The sequence below is a fragment of the Pseudophryne corroboree genome, chromosome 6 (genome assembly GCF_028390025.1).
Source record: "Pseudophryne corroboree isolate aPseCor3 chromosome 6, aPseCor3.hap2, whole genome shotgun sequence".
Lineage (NCBI taxonomy): Eukaryota > Metazoa > Chordata > Amphibia > Anura > Myobatrachidae > Pseudophryne > Pseudophryne corroboree.
In genome coordinates this window covers 733,029,957-733,057,847 of record NC_086449.1, presented here as the reverse complement: position 1 = coordinate 733,057,847, position 27,891 = coordinate 733,029,957, and the positions used below count along the sequence as shown (strand labels likewise).

General features: G+C 46.6%; 1 long non-coding RNA gene across 1 annotated transcript in view; it reads left to right on the top strand.

Annotated features, from left to right (window-relative positions):
* LOC134933337 (uncharacterized) overlaps positions 1–27,891 on the top strand; it is a 177,065-nt gene that overhangs the window by 3,011 nt on the left and 146,163 nt on the right. Inside the window, exon 3 of the long non-coding RNA XR_010179675.1 lies at positions 26,415–26,542. This is a non-coding gene — a long non-coding RNA (uncharacterized LOC134933337). The remainder of the gene's footprint in view (positions 1–26,414; positions 26,543–27,891) is intronic.

Here is a 27,891-nt window from a genome sequence, read left to right as displayed (position 1 = left end):
AGGGAGGGTGAGGGCAGGGATGCTGAGGGAGAGATACAGGGAGGGTGAGGGCAGGGATGCTGAGGATGAGATACAGGGAGGGTGAGGGCTGGAAAGCTGACGAGGAGGATGAGGGCAGGGATGCTGAGGGAGAGTTACATGGAGGGTGAGGGCAGGGATGCTGAGGGAGAGATACAGGCAGGATGAGGGCAGGGATGCTGAGGGAGAGATACAGGGAGGGTGAGGGCAGGGATGCTGAGGGAGAGTTACATGGAGGGTGAGGGCAGGGATGCTGAGGGAGAGATACAGGGAGGATGAGGGCAGGGATGCTGAGGGAGAGATACAGGGAGGGTGAGGGCAGGGATGCTGAGGGAGAGATACAGGGAGGGTTAGGGCAGGGATGCTGAAGAGGAGATACAGAGAGGGTGAGGGCAGGGATGCTGAACGGGAGATACAGGGAGGGTGAGGGCAGGGATGCTGACAGGGAGTTAGAGGGCAAGTGAGGGCAGGGATGCTGAGAGGGAGTTACAGGGAGGATGCGGGCATGGACGCTCATGGGGTTGTTATAGGGAAAGTGAGTGCATGGACGCTGACTGGGTGTTTGAAGGAAGGGTGAGGGCAGGGATGCTGAGGGGGAGATACAGGAAGGGTGAGGGCAGGGATGCTGAGGGGGAGATACAGGGAGGGTGAGGGCAGGGATGCTGAGGGAGAGATACAGGGAGGGTGAGGGCAGAGATGCTGAGGGAGAGATACGGGGAGGGTGAGGGCAGGGATGCTGAGGAGGAGATACAGAGAGGGTGATGGCTGGGATGCTGAGGGAGAGATACAGGGAGGGTGAGGGCAGGGATGCTGAGGAGGAGATACAGAGAGGGTGATGGCAGGGATGCTGAGGGGGAGATACAGGAAGGGTGAGGGCAGGGATGCTGAGGGAGAGATACGGGGAGGGTGAGGGCAGGGATGCTGAGGGAGAGATACAGGGAGGGTGAGGGCAGGGATGCTGAGGGAGAGATACAGGGAGGGTGAGGGCAGGGATGCTGAGGGGGAGATACAGGGAGGGTGAGGGCAGGGATGCTGAAGAGGAGATACAGAGAGGGTGATGGCAGGGATGCTGAGGGGGAGATACAGGGAGGGTGAGGGCAGGGATGCTGAGGGAGAGATACAGGGAGGGTGAGGGCAGGGATGCTGAGGATGAGATACAGGGAGGGTGAGGGCTGGAAAGCTGACGAGGAGGATGAGGGCAGGGATGATGAGGGAGAGATACAGAGAGGGTGAGGGCAGGGATGCTGAAGAGGAGATACAGAGAGGGTGAGGGCAGGGATGCTGAGGGAGAGATACAGGGAGGGTGAGGGCAGGGATGCTGAGGGAGAGATACAGGGAGGGTGAGGGCAGGGATGCTGAAGAGGAGATACAGAGAGGGTGAGGGCAGGGATGCTGAAGAGGAGATACAGAGAGGGTGAGGGCAGGGATGCTGAGGGAGAGATACAGGGAGGGTGAGGGCAGGGATGCTGAGGGAGAGATACAGGGAGGGTGAGGGCAGGGATGCTGAAGAGGAGATACAGAGAGGGTGAGGGCAGGGATGCTGAAGAGGAGATACAGAGAGGGTGATGGCAAGGATGCTGAAGAGGAGATACAGAGAGGGTGAGGGCAGGGATGCTGAGGGAGAGATACAGGGAGGGTGAGGGCAGGGATGCTGAGGAGGAGATACAGAGAGGGTGATGGCAGGGATGCTGAGGGGGAGATACAGGAAGGGTGAGGGCAGGGATGCTGAGGGAGAGATACGGGGAGGGTGAGGGCAGGGATGCTGAGGGAGAGATACAGGGAGGGTGAGGGCAGGGATGCTGAGGGAGAGATACAGGGAGGGTGAGGGCAGGGATGCTGAGGGGGAGATACAGGGAGGGTGAGGGCAGGGATGCTGAAGAGGAGATACAGAGAGGGTGATGGCAGGGATGCTGAGGGGGAGATACAGGGAGGGTGAGGGCAGGGATGCTGAGGGAGAGATACAGGGAGGGTGAGGGCAGGGATGCTGAGGATGAGATACAGGGAGGGTGAGGGCTGGAAAGCTGACGAGGAGGATGAGGGCAGGGATGATGAGGGAGAGATACAGAGAGGGTGAGGGCAGGGATGCTGAAGAGGAGATACAGAGAGGGTGAGGGCAGGGATGCTGAGGGAGAGATACAGGGAGGGTGAGGGCAGGGATGCTGAGGGAGAGATACTGGGAGGGTGAGGGCAGGGATGCTGAAGAGGAGATACAGAGAGGGTGAGGGCAGGGATGCTGAAGAGGAGATACAGAGAGGGTGAGGGCAGGGATGCTGAGGGAGAGATACAGGGAGGGTGAGGGCAGGGATGCTGAGGGAGAGATACAGGGAGGGTGAGGGCAGAGATGCTGAGGGGGAGATACAGGGAGGGTGAGGGCAGGGATGCTGAGGGAGAGATACAGGGAGGGTGACGGCAGGGATGCTGAAGAGGAGATACAGAGAGGGTGAGGGCAGGGATGCTGAGGGGGAGATACAGGGAGGGTGAGGGCTGGAAAGCTGACGAGGAGGATGAGGACAGGGATGCTGACAGGGAGTTAGAGGGCAAGTGTGGGCAGGGATGCTGAGAGGGAGTTACAGGGAGGATGCGGGCATGGACGCTCATGGGGTTGTTATAGGGAGAGTGAGTGCATGGACGCTGACTGGGTGTTTGAAGGAAGGGTGAGGGCAGGGATGCTGAGGAGGAGATACAGGGATGCTGAGGAGCAGATACAGGGAGGGTGAGGGCATGGACGCTCATGGGGTTGTTATAGGGAGAGTGAGTGCATGGACGCTGACTGGGTGTTTGGAGGAAGGGTGAGGGTAGGGACGCTGACCAACATGCAGTTTACCACTGGAACAAATGCCCGAAGGCATGACCAAGACAACTTCGTAAAAAGTTAAAAGAATTTATTAAACACAGTTCAATAGACAGCGATGCTCAGCAGTGTCAGATAATGACACAACATACACTTGTAGATGCTGGTGCAATGCCGGACTGGATGAATACTCATGAACTGTTGAATAATGATTAACACCAGTATAAAGGAAAGTCAATTGCAAAAGTACTGGAGATACTGGAGATTGATGATAGATGATGATTCGGAATTAATGATCTGACCCAATGGTGGCTTGAGATCGATGGTAGACACCGATGGTGAGTTGGATATGGTGATTGAACACCGATGGTAGCTTGCGTTCGATGATAGAACACCGATGATAATTTGGATACGGTGATAGAACAGCGATAGTAGTATGAGTTCGATGATAGGACACTGATGGTGACTGGCAAGACGAAACCCCGCTGGAAGCTGGAAGCCGGTACTGGATTGCTGCCAGTTGCTGAAACCAATGCTGGTAAATTGTAGAGTCAGGCTGCACCGCCAGATGGTAGCTGGTGCGAGTCTCTAGTGGAGCTGAACTCAGGAGCTGGAATACCTGGAACGATAGCTGAATAACCACAACAGAGGAGACTTGTAACACAGGGTTTGACAACCAAAGCACTGACATCTTACCAGCCCAGGAACAGTATACTTATACCTGCTGGGAAACAGGGATTGGCTGGCTGATTAAGCAGAGTCCAGAGCGCAGCGTATAGGATGAGGCAACCACATGTGACTGAAAAAACATGGCTGTGCCCATGTTAGCCTTTGGAGGTAAAGTATGTTTGTATTTCCACATGTGGACCCAGCAATGGCGGCGGAGGCCGCAGAGAACAACGGAGGCCATCCTGGAGCACGCCACATGAGAAATCACAGCAATGGCGGTGGAGGCCGCGGAGAGCCGGAGATGCCAGGCCGAACATCACACATAGAAGGTAACAGTAATGGCTGCAGAGGCCGCGGAGGGCTGGAAGCGCCATTCTTAAACAGTACACTTAGGAAGCAATGATAATGGCGGAGGAGGCCACGGAGGGCAGGAGACGCCATGCTTAATGTTACCACTTGTGAAGGTGTTGTGACAGCGCTGTAGAATGACAGGGGGATCATATGAAGTAGGGAGATCAGCGTACCATATGCTGGCAATGCAAATGGGATCCCACTTTGGAACGCTGAGCCAGTCTCAGGAGACACCTAAAGGGCAAATAATGGTGACCAGTTATCCGGACCGTGCTGTGGTGTATGGGCATCGCCACCTCCAGCTGTCAAAATCGCCAGCTGCAGGTGTCGGAACGGTCAGTGATGCTGACCATTCATACATTGCCTGCGCTTGTTAGATAGGAGCACCGATATGGACTGTGGCGCAGAGCACCCCTGTCAGTGTGCACACTCCGCCAATGTTTTAAAAGGGACAGAAATGGTATCAGTGTACATAACGTGCGCTGGTACTGCTTCTCCCCCATATCGGAGGGTAATACATTTACCCCCTTGATTCACAGCAATGGGGTGAACAGCCCAATACGAATCTCATCATCAATCCCAGGACCATACACTTCACTTGGGAATTGGGCAGGATGCAGGAGCCTGGTTTACTCTCCCTGAAATTCCAGAATCAGTTTCTAGTTATCATGGCCGAGATGTAATGGGAGCCGAGGTTTACTTTGCGTCCGGGAAAAAGTTGCACAAACTCGGACGTTATAATGTATTACTTTTTCCCGGAACTCGGCCAATGTAATGGCGCGCGTCTTTTATGCACACAATACCAATCAGATCAGACTTCTCGCAGGATTTTTAGACCAGGAAGCGTCTGATTTTTTTCAGACCAACCGGAATGCGTCCTTTAGTATAACGGTTGCCCAGGGTGGGAGAAAGTCACCCATTAGCACCCAAAAGTACCATACTTAAAGCATCTCACACCCTATATAAACCCCAGTCCTGATTAAAATGATATGCAGCATGACTATAGGGGTCATTCCAAGTTGATCGCTAGCTGCCGTTGTTCGTTGCATAGCGATCAGTGTAAAAAATGGCTAAACTGCGCATGCGTATGCACCGCAATGCGCACGCACGACGTACGGGTACAAAGATCTTTGTGGTTTTGCACAGGTTCTAGCGACGTTTTCAGTCGCACTGTCGGGCGCAATAAGATTGAGAGGAAGGGGGCGTTTCTGGGTGGCAACTGACCGTTTTCAGGGAGTGTTTGGAAAAACGCAGGCTTGGCAGGGAAAACGCAAGCGTGGCTGGGCGAACGCTGGGCGGGTGTGTGACGTCAAAAGCCGTCCCTCCAACATTAGAATCAACGCACACGAAGAGTAAGTCCAGGGCTGGTCTTGTTTTGCACAAAATATTTTTGCAGGCACTCTGCTGCACAAGCGTTTGCACTTCTGCAAAGCAAAAATACACTCCCCGGTGGGAGGCGACAATGCGTTTGCACGGCTGCTAAAAACTGCTAGCGAGCGAACCACTAGAAATGACCCCCCTATATTCTGTGTGTAATTGTGGCTGTATCAGCATATCAAATTATGTTACAGTGTTTGGCAGGAAAACACTGTAGCATAACATTTCATATGCAGATACAGCCGCAGTTATACACAGACATGCCGCATTTCATTTTAATCAGCAGGATCTGCTTGTGTGTACGATTGCATCCCATGGTGAATAAGACACATTTTCTGGGGGGAAAATGTGCAAAAATGACATGTACAGTACACAGACTATTTTCAGAGAGCAAAGTATTTTTGTTTGATTTTAAGGTTAGAAATAATTTTAAAAATGATTATTTGTTGTAAATGTGCTTTAATTGTGTACTTGTAATTTACTTTCAACATTGACAAATACAACTCACCAAAAAAAAAAACAGCTCTATTTATGTCCGACTTTGTAGAGTTGTTTTGTGTGAGATTTTCAAACTCAGACTCTCTTACTGTACATCAGCAGAGTTTCATGTTTAACATAGGCAAAACATCTGGATCCAACTTTTTACTGGGCGCTCTTGTTCTGAGTAAAAATAATCTGACTTTTCATGATATTGGACGCTATTACATTGGCCGAGTTTGCAAAATGTCCGTCTTTTGCCGCAAAATCGGACATTTTTACAAACTCGTCTTAAATTTGGCTCCCATTACATCCCAGCCCATGTCTCTATTGCATCCTAGAAAATGAAAGACAGGATAGACAGACATTCTGCCCCCCCGCCCCAACCCACTATATGTCACAGATTATGCCCCCCAACCATCCTCTTGTCTCATATTCTGTATGCCCCCAACCCTCCGCTGTCTTACATTCTGTATACCCCCTAACCATTCCATAATTCGCATTCTGCCTCCTGATGTCATACATTCTGCCCTCCATCCCTCCCCATGACACACATTCTGTCCCCCCAACCCTCCTTATATCACACATTCTACCTCTCCAACCCTCCCCATGTTGCACATTCTGTTTCCCCACCCTCCCCATGTTGCACATTCTGTCTCCCCAACCCTCCCCATGTAGCACATTATAGCCCTCTACACTTCCCATGTCGCTCAATATAACACCTAACCCTCTCTATGTCGCTCATTGGGGGTAATTCCAAGTTGATCGCAGCAGGAATTTTGTTAGCAGTTGGGCAAAACCATGTGCACTGCAGGGGAGGCAGATATAACATGTGCAGAAAGAGTTAAATTTGGGTGGGTTATTTTGTTTCTGTGCAGGGTAAATACTGGCTGCTTTATTTTTACACTGCAAATTAGATTGCAGATTGAACACACCACACCCAAATCTAACTTCTCTGCACATGTTAAATCTGCCTCCCCTGCAGTGCACATGGTTTTGCCCAACTGCTAACAAAATTCCTGATGCGATCAACTTGGAATTACCCCCCTTATTCCACCCAACCCTCCCCATGTTGGTCATTATTTTCCCCCAACCAGAGGCGGATTGGCCATAGGGTTCACAGGGAAGATTCCCGGTGGGCCGATGCACCCGTGGGGCCTGTTTTGTTTGAGGACATGTGGTTCTTTTTATAGACATAATGAATAAGATGCTAAATAATTTGCATATATGAAAATTACTGCCACTTAGCCTGTGATTGCAGATGATCTAGTGTATGCTCTGTCTGCCTGCTTGGCTGACATATAAAATTGAGTGAATAGTGGGGATACGGTTGGTGTAATAAGCAAGAAAATATATATTTCTAAAGAATGATATAGTTTCCTAAATTCTGAAGGTGTATCATATAATGTGCTCATAATATTTAGTTTTATTTCTTTTTAACTTCCCCCTTGATGCTGGACATGCCCACTATCTGGAAAGTTTTTGGGGGAGGGTGCTGCTGCCATGGCCCATGGCTAGACCTTACACCTCTGGTGCTGCCCATGTGGGGCCACTAGTACAAATTTTTACAAGGCCGCTTATTGTTCCCAATCTGCCCCTGCCCCCAACCTTCCTCATGTCGCACATTATACCCCCAACCAGGGGTTAAAGTGGGGGGGGGACACGAGGTGGAACTGAGTTCCACCACCTGTAATGGTAGGGGGAACTAGTTCCACCTCCTCAATGGCCCTGCACAGTAATTCCAACAGAAAAACCTGCCCATCACTTATGTCAATAGATGATGTATAGTAGGTGGCGCTAGTGTTACTGATGAGCTGCAGACACCTCCCCCTTCCTCAGGTCCTGGTGGCTCCGTCTCCACCAACAGCCCACCTCTACTGGTACTTACACACATGCTGTGTCTGTGGGCATTCTGTATATATGTAGCACTACTACTGTGGGCATTTTGTGCATAACCGGCACTTCTGTGGGCATTATGTGTATAAGCAGCACTACAGTGGTCATTATATGTAAGGGGCACTACAACTGTGGGTATTATGTGTAAGGGGCACTACTATGGGAATTGTGTATAAGGGGCACTACTGTGGGCATTGTATATAAGGGGCACTGCATGCAGTGTAATGTAAATAAGATTGTGCTCCTGTGTGGTATAATTTAAATTGGGGGTACTATTGTGTGATCACGCTGCTTTTTTTGTGAGATCAATGTCCCTTTATAAAGTATGGGAAGTAGGGCACTAATTTATAGTTTGCAGGGGTGTGCTGAAAACCCTAGCAATGGCCCTGGCTCCAGTTAATGAGAGGGGAGGGTTGGGGGGTAGGTGGCAGGGTATATGAGTTCCACCACCTCTCCAAGACCACTTTAAGCCCTGCCCCCAACCATCCCCATGTCACACATTATATCCCCCATATTTTTCCCATTTCATAGATTATACGCCTTAACACTCCCTATGTTGCATATTATATGCCTTAACACTCCCCATGTTGCTCATTATCTCCCCATGTCTTACATTATAGCCCCCAAACCTCCCCATGTTGAACGTTATACTCCCAACCCTTCCGATGTCACTGTAAAAGGAAAAGTATGTTTAGGGTGCGCTACCAATAGCAGCTGGTATGGGGAAGGTAAATTCCCCTATATAGTAAAAGACAGAAAGGGAGTTTTACCAGCGCTTGCTGTTAATGAAGTATAAGAGTATTAAATAATCATCCGAACGGTTTATAAAAAAATACACATTTATTGTATACACATAGTTTAAAAGAATCACAAAAAAAAATTCTTTATAAAAATTATAAAATGCCACACTAATGACCTGTATAGGTGAATTGATACTGCAGGTATGATATTCCACAAGTGCTGGCTAGGATTCACTCAAATAGGATTACTTTCACTGGAAAATACCTCATTAATCGGCTGTTTTTGCATAGTTCCGATAGCTTTGCAGTCATGAAGTGTTCTCAGTGATCAAAATAAGTGGGGTGTCCACCTCAAGAATATTAAACAGAGTTCGTCCGGTTCCAGCTAGGACCACATCCAGAGGATCGGGCACCAAATAAAAGAGTCCCAATAGTGCAGGAGTGACCAATGGTTGCAACCATGTGCAGTAATTCCAAAGAACAGGTAGGTGTGGAAAGGGCTCAACGCGTTTCGCTAGTGTCTCAAATCCAGCTTCCTCAGGTGCATGCATGTGGTGGCAATCATAAAGGCCTTTTTATACTCTATTGAGTGGCATAACTCATTACACCTGACACATATCCTCAAAAATAAACCGTTCGAAATAATACATTGTTAGTAAAATGAAGAGTCTTTACTGGTCCCAATAGTAAAATACCTATATAGATTTAAATAAATACAATGATTGACAGAGTTTTATCTATATTTTAATACACTCACTTTGCTTCGTATCGCCGGTCACGTGACTGTTAAGGTCATGTGATCGGAGTTCACCCAATCATAATATATTATAACTTTCCAATAGGTTCGGGATAATCGCATGATCAACATCACGTGACCGGATTCCAAACGTCACGTGACGGGATGCGCAAAGCTATATCCGGTCACGCAGTAAGCAACACGTGACCGGGCGCTCCATCGTCAGTCCGGGACATCACATGACGGGAAACGCTCATCTATATATCCGGTCATGTGGTATACATCACGCAATCGGGCTCACAGTCAATCCCAGAACTCTCATAAACCCAAGGAGGCATGATGTAATATAACACTCCGGTTACCATGGCAACCCGCAAGCCAATCCAATTCTATGGTTTTGTTCATCTATATTAGGAGATGTTTTAAACATTTAGTAGTATCAAAAACACAAATGTAGTTATACATATCAATATTATATTAATTGAAGGTGTTCAATATACAAAGATACCGATGTCACACATTATACCTCTCAACCTTCCCCATGTCTTACACTATAGCCCCCAAACCTCCCCATGTCGCACATTATACCCTGTCAACCCTCCACATGTGGCCCATTATACTCCCCAACCCTCTTCTTGTAGAATATTATACCCCCCAATCCTCTCCATGTAGCACATTTTACTCCCCCAATCCTCCCCATGTCATACAGTATACGCCTTAACACTCCCTATGTTGCACATTATGCCCACCAACCCTTTCCATGTCACACATTATACCCCCCAACCTTCCCCATGTTGTACATTATACCCCACAGCCCTCCTTATGTTGCACATTATACCTCCCACCCTCCCCATGTCTCACATTATACCCCCCAAACCTCTTCATGTTGCACATCACACCAAATCAATCCTCCACATGTTGCCCATTATAGCCCAACAACCCTCCTCTTGTAGAATATTATACCTTCCCAATCCTTCCTATGTCGTGCATTATACCCCCCTAAACCTCCCCATGTTGCCCATTATACCCCCCAACCCTCTACATGTCCCACATAATAGCCCCCAAATCTCCCCCGATGTCACACATTATACCCCACTATCGCTCCCCATGTCATACATTATACCCTCGAAACCCTCCCCATGTTGCATATTATACCACCCCAACCATCCCCGAGTCACACATTATACGCCACCCTTCCTCCTAATGCTGCACATTATTCCCCTCCAACCATCCCCATTTCTCACATTGTACCCTCTAATCCTTTGCATGTTGCACATTATACCCTCCCAAACTACTGCAAGCCACTTTCCTCTTTCCCTAGTCTCTGTTTCAAAAATTCATGTCAATGTGAAGCTCATGGAGGAGAACCTTCAACACCTGCAGAGCTTGTTTCAAGAAGGCCAAGGTGAAGAGCAGAATGGAATGTGGTGTAGGACTATTAGCAAGGACCCTGACAACCCCTAGAGAATACTGAATAGCAGTGGGAAAGTACATGGTACCGTATCATTACTGTATTTAATTATGTTTTACCTTACCCAAAGCAAAAATTTAAGATTAAATTGAGAGGTGCAGTCTGTACAGAGGTCAATATATTCCTTTAGGCCCTGATTATTGGATGCTCGGCTGATTTAGCATTACTACCCTATCCTGCCATATACCACTGTATTCTGCAATGTGATACCATAGAGAGGGGGTAAGGGGTAAAGAGGAGAGCAGGTTAGCAGAGGCAGTACTATGGGGGTCATTCCGAGGTGATCGCTCGCTAGCAGTTTTTAGCAACTGTGCAAACGCTATGCCAACTGTGCGAACGCATGTGCAGCCGAGCTCTGCAAAAACAGTTTGTGCAGTTTCTGAGTAGCTCTGAACCTACTCAGTGTTTGCGATCACTTCAGCCTATTCATGTCCGGATTTGACGTCATACACCCGCCCAGCGAACGCCCAGCCACGCCTGTGTTTTTTCAGACACGCCTGCGTTTTTGCAAACACTCCCTGAAAACGGTCAGTTGACACCCAGAAACGCCCCCTTCCTGTCAATCTTCTTGCGCCCGTCAGTGCGACTGAAAACTTCGCTAGAACCTGAGCGCAACCACAAAGGGCTTTGTACCCGTACGTCGTGCGTGCGCATTGCGGCCCATACGCATGCGCATAAATGCAGTTTTTTCACCTGATCGCTGCGCTGCGAAAATCGTCAGCGAGCGATCAACTCGGAATGACCCCCTATATGCGAGGAGTCTCTAGTTACTCCACTAGCTGATGGATATGGACAGCGTGTCAGTCTATAAGGCTAATAAGGCTAAAGTTTAAGTTTCACACCCAGATTAAATAAACATGATTCTACAGCCAACTGTCTATCCAGGCTGATTCGGGAGAGGGAAGAATCAGAGAATGACATGTGGAATGCAATTAGAAAATTTGTCAGCGGCTGCTTTTCTCCGATTGCAGTCTTGTGTATAGTTGCCTGTCTCCAAATGTTATCACGCCATCTGCAAGTCTCATTTACTGTAGCTCTCCACTTTCCAGTCTCCATTTAATTCATTGGCTTTGAAGCATAAATGAATGTATACAGTTTGTTTGTCAACTCTGCAAAAAAACAACAACAATCTAATTACCAAATTTTTTGCTGGAAATCACTGCGGCGGCTCTTTAAAGAACATCATGCTGAAATTAGTTTAAATATATAATATGTAAAACTATACATCATGCAGACTTGGATTTCATTTGTTTGATGCTACGGTGTATTTTGCAGCCACCTTCTCACATTCCTCCTATTCCAGTGGTTCCTCCATTATCATTATTAAGCTGATCATTACTTTCATTTTGGGAACTAGGCTAGCCATAGTCTTCTTCACTGAACCTTTCATGCTTGTACTGGTCATGGTAATCAGAGCCTGCCCTAGGCATAGGCAAAATAGGCAAATGCCTAGGACAGTGATTTTCAACCTTTTTTTACTCGCGGTACACCGAACAATATTTTAAAATTGCCAGGGCACACCCACAGGAAAAAAAAACACACATTGGCCCTCACAGTAAAAAAACCAACACACATACATTGGCTTACGCAGAAAATACAATAACATTGTTCCCCACATAAATCAATCATATTGCTCCCCACATAAATCATATTGCTCCCCACATTCACATTATTCCCCCCATAAATCCTTATTCTCCCCACATAAATCCTATTGTTCCCCACAGGAGAAATAAAATAACAAATATTAGCCGCTACCGGTCAGCTGTCCTCCTCCCTGTCACTCAGTGGTGGGGGCTGTTCATAGTGGAGTGCTGCGAATACTGAGCAGCGGGCGGTCGGGCAGGTGTGGATGTGGGTGGGCAAGGAAAGCTGTGGATGCAGGCAGGAACTGGAAGATATGTATGCGGGTGGGCTGGCTGGGTGGTGAGACGCAGTGTCCGTGACGTATGATATCACACTGCAAGGCATAGGTCACAGTCGGAGCACGACTAATCCTCTATGAAGAGCCCGGGCAAACAATTCACTCTGAAGGTGGAGGATGCTGCTCTGGCTCCGCGGCACACCTTGCACTGGTCGCGGCACACTGGTTGAAAAAGCCTGGTCTAGGGCATCATATTGGTTAGGGCTCTGATGGTAATATACAGTAGAAGCACTATTGAACATGTCATCACGTGTTAAGATTAAAGTTTCTCAATTAAACTTCCTCCCCCACTAGACTGAACATTCTCTGCTACAGAAAAACCGACATGAGGGCCAGGAAGTAATGAAGTACCAGTATGGTGCCCGTGAGGGATGTTGGCTGAACTCAGAAGTTTTTTTTAAAAGGGCAATCATTTACAAGGCTAAACCATGTCTTGTACATGATTGCCCCTTTAAAAAAAAATTCAGCGTTCAGCCGGCATCCCGCACAGCCGCCAAACTTGGACTTCATTACTTCCCGCCCAAGATATTTTTGCATTCTCTCAGTTCAGTTTACTTTGCTGCTATAAAAAGATTCATGTTACACAGAGGGCATTTATTCTCAGCCCTTGCCATCCATAGACACAACACAGGGAAAGTAGATACTTCATCGTCGGTCAATAAGTCCACAGTATGTATATAGGAGAATGCTATCTGCATTATGCCGGCACGGTTGCAATGTTAGTTAAAGCATTTTAACCGTTTTGGCATTATAACATTAAATATGATGCTTTACGATCACGTTTAAAGTTATAATGCTAACATGGTGAGTTGCCCATAGCATCCATGGAATGCAGCCTGCAGCCACTAGCGCTACTGCAGACTGCCCGGATCATCCAAGGAACTCCCGGCAGGCACCCTGTAGCCACAAGCGCTTCTGCAGTGCTGGCTAGAGAATCCAAGGAAGTCTCCCGGCAGACACCCTGTACCCAGTAGTGCTACTGCAGAGCTGCCCGAAACATAAAAGGAATGTTGCTGGCCGGCACCCTGCAGGCACTACCACTATCGCAGAGTTGCCACTTGAAGCCACTAACGCTACTACAGAGCTGCCTGGAGCATACAAGGAACACTCCCAGCAAGCACCCTGCAGCCAATAGCGTTAATTAGAGATTAGCGGGGTTCGGTTCTCAGAGAACCGAACCGTACCGGACTTAACCATTTGAGCCCGGATCCAAGTCAGGCTCGGGTTTTCCCGCCTGACTCGGAAACCAGAACGAGGCAAAACGTCATCATCCCGCTGTCGGATTCTCGCAGGGTTTGGATCCCATATAAGGAGCCACGCGTCCCAGCCATTTTCACTCCGGCTTTGGAGAGTGTAGAGAGAGGACGTGTCTTCATTCTCTCAGTGTCCGTGTCTTGTGCTGTATTTGTCCAGTCACAGTGGTTGTGTCCTCTTGCTGCCATATGTCCATTGCTACTGTGTTGTCCTGCATCAGTTCAGTGGGGGTGTATTGTGCTGCATCAGTCCAGTGGTAGTGTCCTGTGCATCAGCCATCAGTCATTCCAGTGACCAGGCAGTCACAGTGGTATACTCTGCTGCCATATGTCCACTGCTGCCGTATAATAATAATAACAACAAGTCCCTTACAGTGTTGCTGTGTTGTCCTGCATCAGACCATTGGTAGTGTCCTGTGCATCAGCCATCAGTCATTCCAGTGACCAGGCAGTCACAGTGGTATACTCTGCTGCCATATGTCCAGTGCATATTGTGTTATATAACTCCAGCAAAATAATGGAGAACAAAAATTTGGAGGATAAAATAGGAAAAGATCAAGAACCACTTCCTCCTAGTGCTGAAGCTGCTGCCACTATCCATGACATAGACGATGAAATGCCATCAACGTCGTCCACCTCTGTTTCATCCACCACTTATCTATCATACTTCTCTCCTTCACCACGTGACATTGATTCTCATATGTTCAGTCCAAGCACTCAATCCCTAGCAGCACTCAATCCCTAGTAACATTGTCTAACAATATAACCTTGGATTTATTGAACATATATATATATATTTTATTTGCTTACCAACTTCTGTTCGGTGCTTATTTCCCAAAAGGCATATGGCTTCTTGTAAATTCTGTGTGTAAATCCGGCAGATACTATAGATTTATTAGGTATACGTAACAATATATAAAAAGAGGAAAAAAACATAACTAAATATAAAGGCAACAAGATTGTATAGTGGTTAACATCATTGCCTCACTGCACGGAGGTCATGAGTTAAATTCCCATTCATGTCCCATCTTCCTAGAGCTTGCATGTTGTATTCCGGTTTTCTCCCACACACATGGTAGGTTTACTGGATTCTGAAGAGTTTAAGTATTTATGTGTGTGCTTGTATGTTAGAGAATGTAGGCTGTAAGTTCCAATGGGGACTGATATGAATGACATACAGCACTGTACATTCTCTGTACAGTGCTGCATAAATTGGTGGTGTGGCGCTATACAAACAATTAAATACTGTAGCTATTAAATACATACAGACAGTACCATTTCTAGCGGCGGGCGAGCCGTGTAGTCGCACAGGGAACCCGCCGCTGCACTTTTCAATATCCTGTCACTGCTCCCCCTCCTCCCTGTCATTAGTACTCCACTCAGGGGGCTGAGTTTCACGGAATGACTTGCAATGTGTAATTTCACTAAACTCCGCCCCCCCCAACCCCCCTCCCCACCCCCCGAGCAGATAACTATGACAGGGAGGCAGGGGAGAAGAGGAGCACCTGGTGGGCTGGCGGCTGGCAGGCTGGTGGGCTGTAAGCCTGTACACAGCCCTGACAACAAACATTACACACTCCTGGCCTGGCATTACACAATCCTGACATTACACACCCCTGGCATTACACACCCCAAGCCTGGCATTACACACACCTTGCACCCCTGGCATTACACATCCCTGGAAACTAGCATTATCCCTGAGCCCTGATAACAAGCATTACCCCTGGCAAAGAGCATTACACACCCCTGGCAACTAGCATTACACACCCCTGGCAAACGAGCATTACCCCTGGCAAGGAGCATGACACCTGTACCAGAGTATGAAACCTGTGGCAACGAGCATGACACCCAGCACGTGAAACCCTTGACAACGAACAAGTCATTTAAAAGTAATTAGAAGCTTTACTGTAGGGCATAATGTATCAGGGCACTGCAGTGTGTGGCATAATATGGTGCAAGGGGCATTACTAATGGGCTTAATATGGTGGATTTTTTCTTTTTCCCTGTGGTGCCCGAGGTCAGTTGGTGCATCAAAAACTGGGGTGTAAGGTAGTCATTTCCTGCAAGGCCATGCCCATTTTTTAGCTAGGCCATGCCCATTTTAGCGAGAGCACGGCCAAATTGGTGTTTCTTATATCTATGGGGGGGGGGGGCGCATTTGTAAACCTTGTTGGTAGTAGAAAGACGCCCGCTGGCGACGTTTGTGATCAAATGCTGCATCCACACACACAGCATTGGATCATCTGAGTTACCTTCAGGTTACTCAGGATGGGTGCGTAATTCACGCTTCTGGGCACAGCCACTGGCCTCGGCACGCCCCGTTTTCTGTAACACTGACCATCGCCCCCCTCCCGCTCCCAAATGGGACTGCATATGCACAGATCCACAAACATGGGAGATGTATATAAGGGATGCGGTTACATTGACGGCAGTCGGGATCCTGGTGGTTAGGATGCCAACGCCAGAATCCCGAACACTGACAGTGCCGTCGGTATGCTGACTGCTGGGATCCTGGCCGCCGACATTCCATACTTAACGCGTATATAAACTATTGGGTCTGCGTATCTAAAGTATCTCTGATTAGGCGCATAAGCAGAAGTAGTGATGGACATGATGATATTTCTATGTATTGTACCACAAATTGCAGCCATTATGGATATGATGAATGATACAGGGGAAATGGTGATGATTTTGTATGTATTATGTCTTGCTCATTGCTACCACTAATAGTATACTGCATACGCTGTATTTCTCCACTGTAACGTTTGTACTGCGCCAAAATTTCTTGGTTTAGCCGCACCTGTATTATGTGTTGCAACATGCCCCTGTTTTGTAGAACGGTCCCCGTCGCCACCCCTGCTCCACCTCCCAAAAGCCGCAGCATGTCACTTATGCTGCGACTAAGGGGGGACTGTGAGCGATCACACAACGCGCTGCACATCAGTAGATCGGGTCTTGCGCATGCCCTGACCCACAGAAGTCAGAGATGTGCGTAAGCCATCAGGTTTACCTAAATCTCAGAATCAGGCCCTCTGAATAGGTAAGGTTAACAGAAAAGATGCAACAACATGTGCATTACACAGTAAATAGGGGCATATTTATAAAAAAAAATGTAACTAAAATAATGTGAAAAGGGTGTTTTCACATTATTTCAGTGTCACCTGAATGTATTAAGGGGTTTTTGAAGCAGTTTTTCGTGAAAATCTGCTTCAAACCCTTTAATTCACTTTCTTTTGTAAACCAGATCACATTTCCCATACTTATAATGGGAAATGTGATCTGACCAAATTTACTAAAAACAAAAAATGTTAAAAAAAATACAGCAGTGAGCCCTATGATAATTCCGCCATTCATTATGTGGGCTTTGGTAATAAGGTGAGAGTTGCTTAATATTTGGAGAATAATTTGTTATTGGGATTAATATTAAGTGATTTATGCAGGCTTTGGGCCTGATTCTGAGTTGTGCACCTTGCCAAAGTTGAAGGAGTTGAGCACACGGTACATGTGTTCTGATTGCGTTCGTATACAGGGCCTGATTCTGATTTGGAAGTAAAGAAATAAAAAAGCAAGTAACTGTGCACCTAGGCAAGACCATGTTGCAAGGTAGGTAGGGCAGATGTAACACATGCAAGAGATTTATGTTTGGGTGGGCGTTTCCAAACTGATATCTAAAGTGAAGTGTGACTTACAATTTTGGGCTACATGCAAAAGCAGCCAGTATTTACCCTGCACAGAAAAAATAGGAATGTATTTTCTCCCCTTGCAATGCAGCATGGTTTGTTGCAGCGGGCACTTTTCGTGTTTTGTGTTTTGGTTTTGGTTCTGGTTCCATGCTCGTGTGTTGGATCTGGATTGGTTTTGCCAAAACCACCCTTTCGTGTTTTGGTTTTGGTCTTGGTTTTGGATCTGGATGGTTTTTGAAAAACACATAAAAACAGCTAAAATCACAGAATTTGGGGGTAATTTTGATCCTATGGCATTATTAACCTCAATAACATTAAATTCCACTCATTTTCAATCTATTCTGAACACCTCAAACCTCACAATATTGTTTTTAGGCCAAAAGGTTGCACCAAGGTGGCTGGATGACTAAGCTAAGCGAAACAAGTGTACGGCACAAACACCTGGCCCATCTAGGAGTGGCACTGCAGTGGCAGACACGATGGCAGATTTAAAAAATAGGCCCCAAACAGCACATGATGCAAAGAAGAAAAAGAGGTGCAATGAGGTAGCTGGATGGTTAAGCTAAGCGACACAAGTGTGCGGCACAAACACCTGGCCAATCTAGGAGTGGCACTGCAGTTGCAGACAGGATGGCACTTAAAAAAACTAGGCCCCAAACAGCACATCATGCAAAGAAGTAAAAGAGGTGCAATGAGGTAGCTGTATGACTAATCTAAGCAACACATATATCCCTTTTATTTGGAGTAAATAATATACAGCACAGGACACCATCACTGGTAGCACAAGACACCACCACTGGACTGATGCAGCACAAGACAGCACCACTGGAATGGACTTATACGACACAGGATGGCACTTTAAAAAACTAGTCCCCAAACAGCACATGTTGCAAAGAAGAAAAAGAGGTGCAAGATGGAATTGTCCTTGGGCCCTCCCACCCACCTTTATGTTGTATAAACAGGACATGCACACTTTAATAAACAAATCATTTCAGCGACAGGGTCTGACACATGACTGTGGCTGAAATGACTGGTTTGTTTGGGCCCCCACCAAAAAAGAAGCAATCAATTCTCCTTGCACAAACTGGCTCTACAGAGGCAAGATGTCGACCTCATCCTCATCCTCCGATTCCTCATCCCTTTCAGTGTGTACATCCTCCTCCTCACAGAGTATTAATTCGTCCCCACTGGAATCCACCATCACAGGTCCACGTGTACTTTCTGGAGTCAATTGCTGGTAAAGGTCTGAGGAATTTATAATTCATTTTGATGAACATAATCTTCTCCACATTTTGTGGAAGTAGCCTCGTACGCCAATCGCTGACAAGGTTACCGGCTGCACTAAACACTCTTTCGGAGTGCACACTGGAGGGGGAGGCAACTTAGATAAAATAAAGCCAGTTTGTGCAAGGGCATCCAAATTGCCTCTTTTTCCTGCCAGTATACATACAGTCCATATGTATGTCTGACATGCCTACTTGGATGCTGTCACTCATATAATCCTCCACCATTCTTTCAATGGTGACAGAATCATATGCAGTGACAGTAGACATGTCAGTAATTGTTGGCAGGTCATTCAGTCCGGACCAGATGTCATCACTCGCTCCTGACTGCCCTGCATCACCGCCAGCGGATGGGTTAGGAAATCTTATCCTTTTTCTCGCAGCCTCAGTGGTGGGAGAAATTGAAGGAGGAGCTGTTGACAGGTCACGTTCCGCTTGAGTTGACAATTTTCTCACTAGCGCGTCTTTGAACCTCTGCAGACTTATGTCTGCCGGAAAGAGGGATACAACGTAGGCTTAAAACCTAGCATCGAGCACGGTGGCCAAAATGTAGTGCTCTGATTTCAACAGATTGACCACCCTTGAATCCTGGCAAAGCGAATGAAGGGCTCCATCCACAAGTCCCACATACTTAGCGGAATCGCTCTGTCTTAGCTCCTCCTTCAATTTCTCCAGCTGCTTCTGCAAAAGCCTGATGAGGGGAATGACCTGGCTAAAGCTGGCAGTGTCTGAACTGACTTCACGTGTGGCAAGTTCAAAGGGTTGGAGAACCTTGCACAGGACGGAAATCATTTTTCACTGTGCTTGAGTCCGGTGCATTCCCCCTCCTTTATCATAGGTGGATGTTTAGGCTTGAATGGCCTTTTGCTGCTCCTCCATCTTCTGAAGCATATAGTGTGTTGAATTCCACCTTGTTACCACCTCTTGCTTCAGGTGATGGCAGGGCAGGTTCATGAGTGTTTGCTGGCGCTCAAGCCTTCGGCACGCAGTGGCTGAATGTCGAAAGCGGCCCGCAATTTTTCAGGCCACCGGCAGCATCTCTTGCACGCCTCTGTCATTTTTAAAAAAATTCTGCACCACCAAATTAATTGTATGTGCAAAACATGGGACATGCTGGAATTTGCCCAGATGTAATGTACGCACAATATTGGTGGCATTGTCCGATATCACAAATCCCCAGGAGAGTCTAAGTGGGGTAAGCTATTGTGCAATGATGTCCCTCAGTTTCCGTAAGAGGTTGTCAGCGGTGTGCCTCTTACGGAAAGCGGTGACAAGTAGCATAACCTTTTATGAACGAGTTGGCATTTGCGAGATGCTACTACTGGTGCCGCTGCTGTTGTTGCTGCAGGAGGCAATACATCTACCCAGTGGGCTGTCACAGTCATCTAGTCCTTAGTCTGCCCTGTTCCACTTGTCCACATGTCCGTGTTTAAGTGGACAGTGGGTACAACTGCATTTTTTAGGACACTGAGGACACTTTTTCTGACGTCTCTGTACATTCTTGGTATTGCCTGCCTAGTGAAGTGAAACCTAGATGGGATTTGGTACCGGGGACACACTACCTCCATCAATTCTCTAAGTTCCACTGAACTAATGGCGAATACCGGATGCATGTCTAACACCAACATAGCTGTCAAGGCCTCAGTTATCCGCTTTGCAATAGGATGACTGATGTCATATTTCATCTTCCTCACAAAGGACTGTTGGACAGTCAATTGCTTAGTTGAAGTAGTACAAGTGGTCTTCCGAATTCTCCTCTGGGATGACGATTGACTCCCAGCAGCAACAACAGCAGCGGCAGCAACAGCAGCAGTAGGCATTACACTCAAGGATCCTCCAGAGGAATCCCGGTTAGGAGAGGACTCCTCAGTGTTGCCAGTGACATGGCCTGCAGGACTACGGACGTTCCTGACTGAGGAGGAAGTTGACGTTGAGGGAGTTGGTGGTGTGGCTTGCAGGAGCTTGGGTACAAGAGGAAGAAGGGATTTAGGTGTCAGTGGACTGCTTACGCTCTTACCCAAAGTTTCACAACTTGACACTGACTTCTGATGAATGCGCAGCAGGTGACGTATAAGGGAGGATGTTCCTAGGTGGTTAACATCCTTATCCCTACTTATTACAGATTGACAGAGGCAACACACGGCTTGACACCTGTTGTCCGGATTTGTGGAGAAATAATTCCACACCGAAGAGGTGGCTTTTTTGGTATTTTGCCCAGACATCACAAATGGGCTTATTCATCCCATGGACAACAAATGTCTCCCCCAGTGCCTGATTTAAACAAACCACATCACCATCAGAATCCTTATCGTCAACTTCCTCCTCAGCACAAGCAACACCCATATCCTCATCCTGGTGTACTTAAACAGTGACATCTTCAATTTGAATATCAGAAACTGGACTGTGGGTGCTACTTCCAGCACTTGCAGAGGGCATACAAATGGAAGGAGCCCCGTCCAGTGTTGGGAAAGTTAGGCATTGCAACCGCCGACACACTTGGACTCTCCTTGGGGATTTGTGATACCATCTCAGAACGCACAGTTCTTTGCTGGGTGGTCTTCAGGTTGTTGGCGGCCGGGCGGCCGGGCTCCCGACGACCACCATACCGGCGCTGGAATCCCGACCGCCGGCATACCGACAGTTTTTCTCCCTCTTGGGGGTCCACGACCCCCCTGGAGGGAGAATAGATAGCTGCCCGCAGCATGGCGAGCGCAGCGAACCCGCAAGGGGCTCATTTGCGCTCACCCAGCTGTCGGTATGCTGGCGGTCGAGATTCCGGTGCCTGTATGCTAGCCGCTGGGAGCCCGACCGCCGGCATCACATACTACACCCCTCTTTGCTGTGCTTTTGCCAGCTTAACTCTTATCATTTTTCTAGCGGGAGGATGAGGGCTTCCATCATCATGTGAAGCTGAACCACTAGTCATGAACATAGGCCAGGGCCTTAGCTGTTCCTTGCCACTTCGTGTCGTAAATGGCATATTGGCAAGTTTACGTTTCTCCTCAGACCATTTAAATTTATTTTTTGGGGTCTTTTTACTGAACTTTGGCTTTTTGGATTTTACATGCCCTCTACTATCACATTGGGCATCGGCCTTGGCAGATGACGTTGATGGTATTTCATCATCTATGTCATGACTAGTGGCAGCAGCTTCAGCACTAGGTGTACGTGGTTCTTGACCTTTCACTGTTTTATCCTCCAAATTTTTGTTCTCCATTATTTTTCTGGAGTCATATAACAACGGGGTTCATTCCGAGTTGTTCGCTCGTTGCAGATTTTCGCAACGGAGCGATTAAGGCAAAAATGCGCATGCTCATGGTACGCAGTGCGCATGCGCTAAGTATTTTAGCACAAAACTTAGTAGATTTACTCACGTCCGAACGAAGAATTTTCATTGTTGAAGTGATCGTAGTGTGATTGACAGGAAGTGGGTGTTTCTGGGCGGAAACTGACCGTTTTCTGGGACTGTGCGGAAAAACGCAGGCGTGCCAGAATAAAACACGGGAGTGGCTGGCCGAACGCAGGGCGTGTTTGTGACGTCAAACCAGGAACGAAACGGGCTGAGCTGATCGCAATGTAGGAGTAAGTCTCGAGCTACTCAGAAACTGCTAAGACATTCTATTCGCAATTCTGCTAATTTTTCGTTCGCAATTCTGCTAAGCTAAGATACACTCCCAGAGGGCGGTGGCCTAGTGTGTGCAATACTGCTAAAATCTGCTAGCGAGCGAACAACTCGGAATGAGGGCCAACATGCGGTACAGGATAGCATACCTCTGCACCACACAGGGCAAACCCTGTGAAAATTATTTGGATTAAATATTAATAACCCCTTTATTTGGAGTAAATAATATACAGCACAGGACAGCACCACTCAACTTATATGGCAGCACCACTGGACTGGACTTATACGGCAGTACCACTGGAATTATACGGCAGTTCCACTGGAATCATATGGCAGTATCACTGGATTTACATGCCAGTACCACTGGATTTATACGGCAGTACCACTGGACATATATGGCAGTACCACTGGATTTATACGGCAGTACCACTGGACATATACGTTAGTATCAGTGGAAGTATATGGCAGCAGTGGCGTCACAAGGCGGGTGCGGCCCGCACCCGGGTGTGACGCCTGGAGGAGGGTGACACCAAATGTCAGCTCCTCCGCACTGACAGGAACCAGGTGCTGCAGTGAGAAAGTCTCCTACAGCACCCGGCTCTTGTCACAGAAGAGGAGCCGACAGCGGATGGAGACTGGCTCTGGGGGAAGCCCAGCATCTCCGGAGATGCTGGGCACGCCCCCAGAGTGACGATTCCGGGATCCCCGTGAAGCCACGCCCCCTAAGAACAAGGGCACGCCCCCTTTTTGCCACGATCACGGCAGGAGATCAGGGGCGCGCACCGGGTGTCACCACACCCGGTGACGCCTCTGTATGGCAGTGCCACTGGACATATACGGCAGTATCACAGGATTTATATTGCAGTACCGCTGGACATATACGGTAGTATCACTGGACATATACGCCAGTATCACCGGACATATACGGCAGTACCACGGGACATATACAGCAGCACAGGGACACCACAACTGGACTGATGCAGGACAACACAGCACCACTGCAATGGACTGGACTTATACAGCAGCACTGGACATATGACAGAGAGGACACCACCACTGTGACTGGACTGATGCAGCACAAGACACCACCACTGGACTGATGCAGCACAACACAGCAACACTGGACTGGACTTATACAGCAGCACTGGACATATGGCAGCAGAAACTGCATGCACGACACTGTGTCCAAGGCGTGATATCACTGAGCAATATGGTTTGCATATCACCCATTGGGTACGCACTACCGCCGACCGCCCCCTGGCGTGGGAGGGGAAACACTATAGGCAACATCACTCATAGAGCATATCGACTAGTGTGTACCCACCTTTACAGTTGTGATTCCTGCAGTACAGTGACAATGGGTCAGTGACTAGAATGTGGCTATTCAGATTTACAGAGATTACAGTTTTATGCGTGTGCTGTAGGAGTGTCGCACACGTGTTGTTGTAGTGTTTGTGTACACAGATGTTTATTCAATCACATAGGAGGCCATACCAGATGGAAAATCTGTACCTGCCATAAGGTGCTTAATGTGAGCGTCTTTCAGCCCGCTCTGACACACGGCTGTACACCAGGGAAGTGGTTTGAAGTGAAATCTGCATAAAGTTGCAGGCGCATGACCAGCAAAAGACGCATACACGGCTGTGACTGATTCCGTGGTTATGCGCACATTGCAGGGAAACTATCATATCTCCCAACTGTCCTGTTATTCGCAGAACAGTCCCATTTCTCTGGAACTGTTCCCCTGTCCCACCCGCGGGGCACAGTGTCCCGTGGTGGGGGTGCAGTTGGGAGACCTCTCACACCTACTGCTCTGCTTAGCGAATAGATGATGTACGATGTGCACAGCATCTATTCACTGGGTGAGAGTGACAGGGGGCATGGGCAGCAACTTACAGAACGCTGGCCATGCCCCCATACTGATGGAAACAGGGGCGTGGCTCGTTATCGTGGCATTCCCAAAAAGCCACACACCCTTTTCATGACAGAATGTTCGGAGGTATGAACTATTAATAAATTCCTTATGATAAAAGTAAGCCATCGTATAATAAGACATAAAACAGTACTGATTAAAATCTCTACAGTTAAACATAAAGGGGGTAAAAGTAAAGAAAGATAGTAAAATAGTGTCAATAGTTTGTGGCATACTGTATAAATGCTAATAAAACCAATAGTGTTCCCTATCACTGTTAAAAGGCCTTTTTATGAAACAGACTATCAGTTATATCATAACAGAATTGTATCCAGCTGTGCGCTGGGAATAAGCGCTCATGAAAAGCCCCATGAATATTCTGTGACCTGATTTTTATAAATAGATCAATATAATCATAAAACTCAAAAGGACATAACCGGCAGCCAATATAAAGGTTGCTCCAATGAGACTTGATAAGGATACAATTATATAGTGTCACTGAATCCCAATAAGGGCATAGTTACACAGCCGCTGGGAGCCAAAGCCGGTAATTGCTATTTTAAGTAAGAGCTCACAGGAGTTAATTCATGTAACATATTGGCAATAGCAAACAGAACTGAATTACAACTAATTCCCATCAGATGAGGTTCACAAATGAACATGGAAACAAGATCATAGTGGGGATTCACACTTGCTGAGACTTATGTAATATGGATAATAGTATACATTGGGGTCTATGTATTAAACCTTGGAGGGAGATAAAGTGGATGGAGATAAAGCCAATGACAGGAGCTGGTTTGCAGGAACTTTTCTCCGTCCACTTTATCTTTCTCCAAGGCTTAGTTCATAGACCCCAGTGTCTGCTATGAGTAATTCCCAGCTCTGTAAGTTCTTGATTTCCCCAAATAATTGTGCTGCTGCTTACCCATGCTTGTCAATGTTTTAGCGAAGCTCTCCAGAAGATCCCATGTAGAAGATGCGGATGAGGGGTGTTTGGTGCACAGTGTAGGGAATGCAGCCCCCTCCATCACTGCTCGATGCACAATTTGTGGCTTCAGCCAGAAGGGTCACCATGATCAGGGTCAGACATAGGTACAGGGGAAACCCCTGGTGGGCCCCACTACATGAAAGGCTCTCCTCCTCCACTAGGATCAGGTTCCAGACTGTGCAACTGAATTATACATTATAATAAATACGGTATGTTACATTATACTGCACTGGACTTTGGTGTATGGGACCCAGACCATGCACTATCTAATAGTTAGCCAACCTCTTTAGTGGTTGGCCACACTCCTACACATGGGTCCCATCCACTGCCTCCCCCAAGTGGGACCTTCATACCCCACTCCGACACTGCTTTGGTGTATTGGGCCCAGACCATGCACTCTCGAATGGTTAATTGTGTAATTGTATGATGATCATTATCAGGTATTGTTAAATGTCATGTTAGTATACTATGCATTGCATCTTTGGATATTAATATAGAAATCATGAAAAAAAGCATACTCATGAATACTCATAGAATGTTGCATAGCCCTTTACAGTATTGTTGAGTTGTATCTTGGCTCATAACTTTCCAAGAAATCTGTCTAGGCACTCCACTTGTTATATAAAGCAAGAAATAGACAAACATGAGTGTGGTCCATCTGCCAGGAAGACCAATAATTTCTTCACGTGACTCTACAGAGTCACGTGAAGAAATTATTGGTCTTCCTGGCAGATGGACCACACTCATGTCAGCTGCAATCCCAATTTCTTGAATAATTCCTTTAACCTGCTGCCAATAATATTTCATCTTACGTGTATGACACCTGATTTTTTTTAACCATCTGGGTAATTTGAAGAATATTTCTGATAAATGCATTATGGCTACAAGAGATATTGTGAGTTTATAAACTAGTATCCTCCATGGACATGAAAGAATGCCGTGTGGGACTCCATCTTCACCAGTTACTTACATGAAGGCCCTACTATAAATTATCTTTTGTTACTTGGTACCATTCTTCACAAAAATCATTTGATGAATGTAAACATTTGTTTTTTTCTTTACTTACAAAGGACTATGATGGGGCCAAACATTTATGTATCTTTTTGAAAATAAATATACTACAGATGATTCTGATATTTCAAAATATACATGTTTGTTAACGTAAAGTATAGATGACTCCGCTAAAGTATATAGCAAAAACATTGATAAAAACACTTTTTTTATAGCTGAAAACTTCCACCCGAAACCACTTACAAAGTGATTGCTCTTAACCCAGCTGATTAATGTGCGTTACCTCGGATATAATTGAATTACCTCAAGTCCTTAATGATATGGGGAGATGTTATCAAGCAAGGTAATGATTCTATTGAAGCTGAGCACTGGCTATATCCAATTGTATGGACTTTAGTCATGAGTAGTAATTATGTAGAAAGAAGGAGCATGATCAACATATTACGGTCCAGATTTATCAAGCCTTGGAGAGTGATAAATAACACGGTGATAAAGTACCAGCCAAACAGCTCCTAATGGTCATTTTTTAAACACAGTCTGTGACATGGACGTTAGGAGCTGATTGGTTGGTACTTTATCACCATGCTATTTATCACTCTCCAAGGCTTGATAAATGGGGGCCTACATTTGTTAATACATATTCGGTGGCTGCACGCAGTCATGCAGCATTGGTTTATTTCTACAATTTTGGATAATGCTTGGAAAAACCTCCATTATTTTGCCACAAAAGAAGTGACAATTGTAAAAACCTTTTAGTCAAAAACATCATTATACACCCAACTTGGGAGTATACAAATGTGGTGGCTGCATTAATTGGCAAAACCTAATAGCTGGTAAGACTTTGAAATAACCTAATTCAGGATAAACACTTACTGCAGAACAAAGTACGACCCGTGAGTCATTATGTAGTAAACATTATATTGTGCCATTGCCCCAAGATTTCTATGGGCAAAACATCAAGGACGCCCTACACAATGTCATCCATCAAGAAAGCATATCTAGTACTTTATTGCATATTAAAATGCCATCTGTTGCAAGATATTTTAAAGAAGCCAGACATATACGAGAGTTTAGATGTACGCCAAGTCAGCAAGTGCCACCTCTTTGGAAAGGAGGAGATAGAAATATAACCTCATTGCCTCAATTTATCATATTTTCTAAAAATCGGCTTATATGATCTGTTTTGTGAATTATGAGTTAGTTTATTGCTGTAGTATCATCTACTGCTGAAGTTCTACTTTTATTCTTTATTGTCTTATGTGGCTCATATAGTTTTGTGATGGTTTCTTATTGCATATGTACCCAAACTCAGTCCTCAAGGCCCCAAACAGTTTATATTTTCCAGGTCTCACAGAATCACAAGTCAAATAATTAGGTCCACTTGGGGACCTTTTAAGATGTTAGGGACCCATCTAATGAAGTTCACCTGGATGTGGTGGATGGGCCCACATATTTGTGCTAAGAACTTCATTTATACTCCATGTTAATTGTAAGAGTTTAGTGTATATCGTGTGCACATGCATTTCTCATTTTCTTGTAGTAGTTCTAGAAGCCTCAGCATAGTAGTACCTTTCATTATAGTAGTACTTTTCAAAAATAGTGTGTGTAATCCAATACCCCCCTTTATGATCTGTTAAAAATGTGTCGGTAAAGCTGGGTACTAGAGGCAGATTTAGGGGTCAAGCCGTCTAT